This window comes from Equus quagga, chromosome 19, assembly GCF_021613505.1.
Source record: "Equus quagga isolate Etosha38 chromosome 19, UCLA_HA_Equagga_1.0, whole genome shotgun sequence".
Classification (NCBI taxonomy): domain Eukaryota; kingdom Metazoa; phylum Chordata; class Mammalia; order Perissodactyla; family Equidae; genus Equus; species Equus quagga.
In genome coordinates, this window is record NC_060285.1 from 8,196,451 (window position 1) to 8,206,062 (window position 9,612).

General features: G+C 57.1%; 1 protein-coding gene across 1 annotated transcript in view; it reads right to left on the bottom strand.

Moving 5' to 3' along the window:
• Window positions 1–5,203, bottom strand: part of CSDC2 (cold shock domain containing C2) — a 15,832-nt gene extending 10,629 nt beyond the window's left edge. Inside the window, exon 1 of the mRNA XM_046646336.1 lies at window positions 5,001–5,203. The gene's annotated coding sequence lies outside the window, so the exon portion shown is untranslated. The remainder of the gene's footprint in view (window positions 1–5,000) is intronic.
• Window positions 5,204–9,612: the final 4,409 nt, after the last annotated feature.

The window sequence follows — 9,612 nt, forward strand, 5'->3', positions numbered from 1 at the left end:
TCAGTGGGGGGCAGCCCTCTTCCCTCCCCGAAATGGGCCAGGCAGCAGAGGGGAGGGGGGCGGAATAACAGCAACGACCACAGGCGTTCATTCCCTCGAGCCCCACAGGACTCGCTAAGGCTGCCCTGCATCGCATCAGCCCTGCCCCCGGGAGCAGGGGGCCCTGGGGAGAAGGCGGGGAGTCTGCCTAGGGCAGCACTCAGGGCAAGAGGGGCAGAGAGCAGCCCCCACCGGCCGGCTGTGCTGGGGTCCTGCCCCGCCTCCTTCGTCTTCTGGAAACTGAGGATGACAGAATCCCCCAGACTCCTGTGCAGATGAAATGGGTGGAATGTGGGACACTGGGTAGGGCTGGGGCAGAGATTGCTCCTCCCAGACAGGGCAGCTCAGCGGGGCATGAGGGGAGGAGGGAAGGAGGGAAGGAGAGACCCAGCTGAGCTGAGCCAAGCCCGCCTTCACTCTCCTCGTCCCTGCTTCCCCAAGGACTTGCACACCCATTTGCTCCCTGCCTCATCCTCATAGCTCCATAGCTTCTCCTTTTATTTAATCCCTGAAACAGCCCTTTAAGCCTGGTGCTGTTATTATCCCAATTTGTTGACAAAGAAACTGAGGGTCAGAGAGGCTAAGTCGCTCACTCGAGGCCACACAGCACTTAATATCTGAGCCAGACTGGAACCAGGGCAATCTGACTCTGCAGCCCTGCAGTGGGAAGCCAGGAGCCAAGGTTCAAGTCAGGAAGTCAGGGTTCAAGCCCTGCATTGCTCTTGACTTCCTCGTGACCTTGGGCAGAGTCTTCCCCTCTCTGGGCCCTGCCAGGGGCCTGGACTTGAAGGAGCAGCACAATACCAGCAGCCTGGGAGACCAGGGAGAAGGGAACAAGGGGACGCAGAGCAGGCCTCCAGTTCAGACCCTTCCTCGACAAAGTTGCTGCAGAAAGGGGCGAGTGAAGATAGTGCTTTTATCATGAGTGCTTTTATCATATACAGTGCGAGAGTCTTCACAGAGACTATTTTCCATTTTTCAACCTCCCAGTTGTCCTGAAAGGTTGAAATTACAACAGTTGTCATTTTACAGATGAGGAAACTGAGGCCCAGAGAGGTTAAGTGACTTGCCCAAGGTCACACAGCAGATAAGTGACAGAGCCCAGAGTTGTCTGAAGGTCAACAGTGCTCTTCCTGTGAGGATAAATTCTGTTCCTAGTTCAGCCAAGATGAGGCTGGATTTTTCCCAAAAGAACTTTCCCTGAGAAACTAAGGGGGAAAATCAACTCCTCCGGGAGCAGAGAAACAGATGCGTTTGTAGAACATCTGTTTTAACTCAAACAGAGCTCAAGCCCTGCCCCCCAGGGATCCGGCGTGCCCGTCTGGGGGCTTCTCCTGCCCAGGATAATGCCCTTCGGAACTAGCCGTTGGAGGATGAGAGGACAGCTTGGGACCCAGACAGCTGGGTTTGAATCCTGGCTCTGTGGTGTCCCAGCTGAGTGACCCTCCCTTTCTGCGCCTCAGTTTCCTCATCTGTCAGATAGGGCTAATCGTCGCACCGTGTCCAGGGTGGGAGGAGTCGAGGAGCTGGGAGTGGGCACAGCTGTCACTGTCCACCTGTTTTGGCTCTGACCCTCCCAGCCAAGCTCGTCTTCATTTCCCTGCATGAAGGCCAAGCCCCAGCTGACCCGTGATTCTGTAGACAAAAGGACCAGGGGAGGTAAACACATCAGGGCTGTTCCCAGATAACCCTGAGGCCGTTGGAGAGGCTTTGGGGCTGTGGACACGGTGACTCAACCCCATCAACGGATGACCATGGCCCTGCGGCTGGGGCGCCTCCAATTCTCAGCTCCCCAAAAAAGAATGGGGCAGGAAATAGTCGTCAGAGTCTCTCCTGACCACGTGAACCCCTCTCATTCTGAGCAGATGAGGGAAAGCAAACTGGCTCTACCCTCCAGTGCTGTGTGACCTGGGGCAAGCATCCACCCTTCTCTGGGCCTCACTTTTCTCCTGGGCTACACAAATCATCACTGCTCCAGATGACTAATGATGGTCAGTCCAACTGTCCTCTGAGCTTGTCAAACACATACACATAACTGACAGAAACTTGAGTCTCAGGCACCGGGACAACACCCACGAGAGGAGACAGCCCTGCCCTTAGAAGGCCCGCAGCCCAGTGGGAGGAACAGACGGACAAGTGGAACAGTGTGGGAAGTCCTGATATGACAAGAGTCATGGCTGCCGTCTGTCGATTATTAACCATGTGCCAAGTGGGGTGCCCAGACCTTTGCCCCATTTCCCCATCTCGTCCTCACACATCCCTTCGTGACAATCACCATTATGATCCCCATTCTTCAGAAGAGTAAACTGAAGCTCAGAGAGGTGAAGAGGCTGCTGGGGCCTCACAGCCGGTCAGGGCAGCCCTGGAGACATTGAAGGGTGCAGAAAGGCCTCTGGCAGGAGGCGGGGAGGGAGGGCCAGCCAGTCCCTGAGAGCTCCTGCCCCTGCTCCCCCCGAGAGGGAAGAGCGGGGTCTCAGGAGAACTGGGAGTCAGGGCGCAGGTGCTATTCCTGGCTTTGTGCTGACTCAGACCATGACCTTGGATGAGTCACTTGCCACCTCTGACAAACTTAGAAACAGCTCCCCAATAAAAACGTCCCAGCCCCGAGCCGCCATCGTGGAGGAGCGTATGGGGGAGGAAAGGACATGGTGGCTTGAAAGTGGGAAGGACAGGGAACACAGGACGACGGTGGAAGGGTTTTCCGAACATGAGGGTCTTGTCCATGGGCCTAGGAGGGTGAGGAAGCAGCCTCAGGACCACCAGACAGAGGCTGGCTCTGCCCGCCCCTCCCCCAGCCTCCCAGACACTCCTCAAAATACATCAGCGCCAAAGCGGCCCCAGCAGCTGGAGGTGACCTAATTAAACCTAGTTCTTTCCCCTCCCACAGCGTGTGCGTGTGTGTGTGTGTGCGCGTGTGCGTGTGTGCGTGTGTGTCCGCGTGTCTGCGCATGGGGAAGGGCTGCCCCAGCTAATACTTGAGTTTAATCGAGACCCTTTCACACTCCTCCTTGTCACATGCCCGCGCTGCCCTGGGGTCTGCTGTGATTTAGGTCTCTGGCATCAGTAGGGGTGGGGATGGGCATCAGCTGTGGCATTAGATGGGCAGGATGGGCACCACGAGAGCCATGCTCACATGCCAGCTTCGCCAGGCTGCGTGACCCTGGGCAGGTCACTTTCTCACTCAGTCTCCCTAGAGAGAGGAACCGACCGGTCAAAGTCACATCTAGAGTGGCTGAGCTGGAACTCAAGTCAGCATGACCCCAAAGTCCCTGAGCTTTCCAGAGTGCCCTGCCACCCATCCTGCTGACCAACACTTCACTGACTTTGGGGCAAGGGAAGAGCCCCCCCAACACTGCTTTTTGCACCCTATCTTGCTTTCTCTGCATAGTCAAAGGTCCAAACTGCCCCCAGCGCCCTTCCCACCAGACTCTGGGTCCTGGCCTGCTGGTTGTGACCAGTGGACGTGACCACTTCAGCCAGGCCCTGAGCGCCCTCTGCTGGTGTCACTCTGGGGGACCTGCCTCCAGACCAGCCTGCAGGTGTCCCCTCCCCACCAGCCAGCTGTGTGGGACGCCCCCCAGTTCCCCCTAGGGATCTCCCCTCCACGGCCAGTGGGCATCTGTGAACACTGTCCATCCGTCTTTCTCCAGGCCTGGAGAAGCCTCTGTGGCCGAGACTGTCCCCCGGCCTCTCCAGGCCCCTGTGCGGCCAGTTCCTGCTTACACCTGTCCCTTATTTTTGGATCCAGAGGGGTGGGGCCGATATGGGAAATAGATGTTTTTGGAAAAGCCCTTCAAGGAAATGGTTCGGGGAGGTTGGGGGAGGCTGGAAGGAGGAAACATCCAGAATTTGAGGACCCAGAAGCCTCTGGGACAGAGTCACATTTGGGAAACTGGCTCCCCATCCCCCAGGGGGCTGGAGACAGCCCCTTCCCAGGGAGAGGCCTCTCCTGGAGCACAGCCAGGCGGGCACAGGGCCAGGCTTTCAGAGAGGTTGCCCACCCCCCATCCGGGCGCGCTTCCTCCTCCCCTCCCCCAGCCCCAGCGGATGCAGTAGTTCACACTCTGTATTTATTATTGTTCTCGCTCTGCGTCCCCCTCCCCTCTCCCTGGGAAGTGTCTGCAGGCTGGCAGCTTGGCAGGAACCTGCTGTCTCCCTTGCGGCTGCCAGCATCGCCCCCTATCTCCGCCTGGACTCCTTGTGCCGGGGTCAGGCCACTCAGGGACTTGGCGCTGGCCAAGGCTGCCCGCCAGAGTCCAGCAGCTCTCGCTTATCACCCCTCTCTCCAGGCTGTGCCCTGCAAGGGTGGAGGTCAGAGAGAGCCCGGCAGGGGAGAGGGGTGGCCTCGGGAGAGGCAAGAGCTCTGGGTGGGGGTGACTCTGTGGTGAAAATAATAACATGGAGCCACCTCTTCAAGCCAATTAACACAATTATCCCATCACCTTGGGGAAGAAACAAAGTCAGGGTAAGTCAGCTGCTCCAGGCCCCACTGTCTGCCCTCCCCGGAGGTCCCTGCCCAGCCCCAAATTCCCGGGGAGAAGACCCATATGCGCCTGCCCCGCTCTCCTTTTGGCATCTGGTCGGAGCATGATTATTTCTCCAGTCATTTCTGTCCCCCTGGTTCCCAGACAGGAGGCTGCGGCTTGGCAGGTGTCTGCTGTTCTCTGTCTCTTGAGCCAGACATAAGTCCCAGACACTCGCAGACACACGCTCTTCACAGGAGCCACACAGCCTCAGCTTCCCTGGGGGGCCGGGAGGCGGAGGGAGGGCCGGAGGGCCGGGGGCTCATCTGCATATCCTTCTACATCCCCTCTGTAAACTGAACTGGGCTGGGCCAGCCCCCGGGAGGTGCCCACCTTCCCAGCCCTCCCCCCCCCAACAATGTCACACCTCCCTGCTTCGCTCCTGCCAAAGCCAGTTTCCAGAGCCCATGTGCCCTCTGCCCCCATCGAGCCCCTTACCTCTCCCTGGCAGCGGCGGTCGGGCACTGCCTCCTGCAGCCGGCTTCAGCACCCCGCCTCTCTCTGGAGCTGGGAGCTGGCGAGCAGGGGACGGGTCTGGGAGACGTGCTGTGTGTATGACTCTGTGTGTGTATGTGTGTGTGTGAGCATGCGGCACCTCAGGCCCCTCACTCACTCACACACGCCTTCCTCCTGACGTCAGGAAGAGCAGGAGGGAGGGACTGGGATGGGAATTTGTACTCCCTACTTAAAGGGACATGGGGCCCTGTCGCCTCTGGCCCAGACACCCCCTCCTGAGTCAGGCACAGGCTGGGTGAGAGAGTTAGCTGCGTCTCTCAGGGCCCTAAAGCTTCTTTTTTTGGAAAGTGGCTTTTATTGCCAGGCCAGGGTATAATTTGCCCTGCCAGGTGGGAGTCGCTGCTGAGGAATGCAGGGGAGGAAGGGCTGAGGGCAGCGCGGCATTCCTGGCAATTAGAGAGCAAGTGGGGTGGTGAGTGTGTGTGAGTGTGCACTGGGGTGGGGGCGGGGGGCCAGTCTGGGAGAATGGAGGCCACAGAAGAGAGGAGCCCTCCCTGAGGGCACTCTGGATAGGGGTGGGGGGAGCCAGGTCCCCAGGGACTCTCAGGCCTTCCACTCCCCTCTGGACCCTCAGAGTGTCCCCTGTCCTCCTTTAGCACTGACAGGGCACTCAGATCCGTCCTTCACTTGGCTCTGAGATCACTGTGAGTGAATGACCGTGGCAAGTCAAGGAGCTCACCTCTTTCTCCGTCTGGCCCACACTAGGCCCTTGAGATATTTCTATTGAAACAACTTGAAGAGGACCTAAAGGGAGTAGTAAGCTTGTTTCATACACACACACACAGACACACACACACACCCACAGCCTGGGAAGCTCTCCGGGCTGGACAGCCTCCACTCCTGGAGAGGGCCTGCTTTCCACATCAGAATCTCAGCTCCAGCACTTCCACGCTGTGTGCCCTTGGGCAAGTCTCTGAAGATTCTGGTCCTCCACAACCTCCTCCGCAAAGTAAGGAAGAGAAGGCTGTTGGGGGTTCCCGTGTAATCGGTGCATAAGCCCCGGGTCGGCAGAGACGGCTTCCACAAAGGGGTTTCTCTTCCTTCTCCCCGTCCCTTCTCCTCGGCCGCGGCTTGGAAAGAAGCTCAGGCACCCCTAGTACTGCTGAGGCAGGCTGGCATCTTCAAAAGAAGTCTTATTGAAATAAAAAGGAGGGGGGGAGTTAAAAGGGAAATAATTCAGAAAAATACAAATAACTAATAAAAATAGCTAGTAAGATGCATTGAGGGCTTCCTGCTTGTCAGGCAACACGCTTTGCCCTCACTTAAAGCTCACAATAGTCCAATAATTTATTACTATCATCCCTTTTTTGCTGGTGAGGACATAGAGGCTCAGGCAGGGGGAGCGACTTGCCTGCGTTCAATACCTGGTTAGAGAGGTATTTGAACCAGGGCCATCCAATGCTACCACATATCCCTGACCTTCCAGAACCTTCTAGAACAATCAGGCTCAAACAGTCTGGGTATCTGATTCTGAAAGAGCAGTGGTGATACATGTTGCCCATTGTCGCCTGAGGCCCGGAGTTCTGATTCTATTCCACCTGGTCTGAAGACCCTGCCCAGAGGAAGCTCCCCACTCTAAATCCTCCTCTTCCTTCTTGCCTTCCTCTCTTCCGAAGATGATAATAGCTTTCAAAGTGCCCTCACAGGCATCATCTCACCTGCTTCTTATCACAACTCTGCGAGGTTTACCTGGATGAGGAAATAGGCTGGGAGAGATGGTGGGGCTTCGCCGGGTCACCTGGCTCGGAAGTGACCGAGTGATGGAGCGGGGGCCTGAGGCCCGGGCTACGGACTCGTGATCTTTACACCCCGGTAGAAGGGCTGGGGCCGTGGTAGACGCCTGGATTTGCCCTGCCCACCACCCACTGTCCTCTCTGCTGGGAACTGCCTCCCTGCTTTCACCTGGGGAAGCCCTCTCCCATCTCTGGGTCCACAGGACCCCTGGCGGAGGCCTGACCAATCGGCATCAGTGCCAGGACTTGGGCTGGCACGTCGATGCCGAGATCAGCTCCTCTGCCTGTGGCTCCAGAGCTAGGAGAGCACCGGCTTCGGGCTGTGGGCTGGCGGAGTGAGGGATCACCGGCGATGGGCCAGCAGAGGGGAGTGTCCAGGGAGCACTTCTCTGACATGATGCTGTTTACGTTGAGCCCTGAGTGACAAGACGGAACCAGTCCTGCCAGAATTTTGACAATGTGGGAAGAGGGGACAGTTGGCCGGAAGGCCCTGGGGTGCGTGTGAGCTTGGTGTCCCAGAGGAAAAGGAAGGAGGTTGATGTGGCCACAGGGGGTGAGGGAAGTGGGAGGTACAGTGTGAGACTGGAGGCCAGGAGGCAGGGCCTGGTCTGCTGTGGACAAGGCCAAGGCCAGAGCCGAGGGCCCACCCCCCGCTTCACATCCAGCCTCCTTTCCCTGAGGCCCCTCCCGCTGGCCTGCAAACATGTGCTGGGCTGCCAGGCAGCCAGAGAGCAGTGAATGAAGGAGGCTGGGCCGAGGTTTGAAGGAGAGTTATGATTATTCTTGACAACGGGGAGAGGGCACAGCTGTTCATTCAGGAAATGAGCAGCCCGTGGCGCCACCCACCCACCCACCAGCAGCTGAGTAACAAAGAAATTGTCTGCTTGAAAGCAGGGGCTCCGCCGTGGAGGGCATTTTTGTGGAAAGCTGAGAATTCAAAAGCTCATCGCCTCGAAAACCTCCCCTGCCTTGGTGGAGAGGCAGAGCTGGGTCAGAGCAGAGCGGTCCTGAAGCCCATCGAGTGCATCTATGTTATAATTCCCGCTCCATTACTGACCGTCAGCCCACCAAAGGGGTCAGTCCTTGAATCGACATAACTCTTTAAGGTCCGCGCAACACGAAGGCATTGATGCCGCTTGACAGATGCAGAAACTCAGGCACAGAGAGGTTAAGAAAATTGCCTAGTATCACACAGCTGGTAATGGAGCTGGGATTAAAACATAGGAACTCTGGTTTCATTACACTCTTATTCTTTCTGCCACTATTCACACTGCCTTTGAAATGTCTTTTCAGTTCCCTGGATGCTCATCTCCTGTGTCCTGGGACTCACCTCCAGCCTGTACTAATGCTTTTGCCCAGGAAATCAAGGTGGTCCTTCCTTCCTCTCTCCTTGGCCCCAGTCATCTTCTCCATTCTGACGACTGCCCTTTTGCCAGGAAGATGGTTTTCTGCATCTCTGACCACATCAATTGTTCACTCATTCATACATTCAACAAATATCTATTGGCTACTTACCCTGTGCCAGATGGCGTAGGCTGGAACTCAGCAGTGACCAAGACAGATACCCGCCTTGAGTTTCCAAAGCTCATGTCTCAACTAGGAAGAGACATAGTACACAGTATACAAACAAATAAATGTATAATCACAAAGTATGAAGACAACAAACAAGCAGGGCGAGACAAAGGAGACTAGTAGGGCTGAGGCCACCTGCTGAGGACCACTCTGACACGGTACCCTGTAAGCTGAGCCCAAAGGGGGCGAAGGAGCGAGCTTTGTAAAAAGAAGGAGGAAAGTCTTCCCAAAGAGGGAACAGCATGAGTGAACTCCCAGAGGCAGGAAAGAACTCTGCCTGTTCAGGGAACTGCAGGTCACCGATGTGGCTGGAGCAGGGAGAAGAAGGGCAGGGGCCACATCCTGTAGGGTTTGGGGGGGCGTGGCAAGACGGCTCCTCCTTTCTGAAACGACATGGGAAGGCACAACATGCTCCTGCCTCCAAGCAGTATTGTGGGCAGCCTCGCAGCCCCGTCGAGGGTAATGGTCAATGCAGGGGCGTGGAGCGATCCTCGGCCCCAGGGCTGGAGCCTGTACTTTGGCCCATGGGTAAGGGTCTCCTTGTGCTGCAGCTGCTTGCATGCCCTCAAGTCACCGGGGGGGAGCTCTCTGTGACCAGGTGAGGGGCTCCCTGGCCCCAGACAGCCTCCCCTGCACCCTGCCCTGAGGACCTGGGTCTGGAGCAGCCAGGCTGACCCCCAGCTGACCCAGGGGTGGGATGGGCTGTGAGCCAGGCCTCCATCAGACATCTATCCACACACACGCTCCTGAACACCACGCTGGGCTGTGGGCCTCCAGCCTTCTCAACACTTAGGGCTCAGCTCCCTCCTCACCCTCCGAGCAAGGCAGCCCCTGACCTCCCTGGCTAGGGCGGCAGTCCCCACTCACTTACTATCACACAATTCATGTGACTTTTCTTGACAGCAGTGCCGGAAATGACCCCCCGCATCTGTTTGTTTCCTGTTCCCCTCCCCGGAGCACAAGTCCCCACAGGAGGGCCTCATGCACAGCAGCCCCAACAAACACCTGTTGACTTTCTTCACTTTGCTTTTGGCTAGAGCCAGAACAGAGAGCAACATCCTGGGCACTTTGTGTAGGTCCCTTCTATAACCACCGTTCCCAGGGGCACTTCAGCTCTGCCTTCGCCTCCATGGGGGGTGTTTTAAAGATTTTATTTTTTCCTTTTTCTCCCCCCCCCCCCCCCCCCCACTACATACTTCTATATTTTAGTCCTCCTTCCCCTCCCTCCC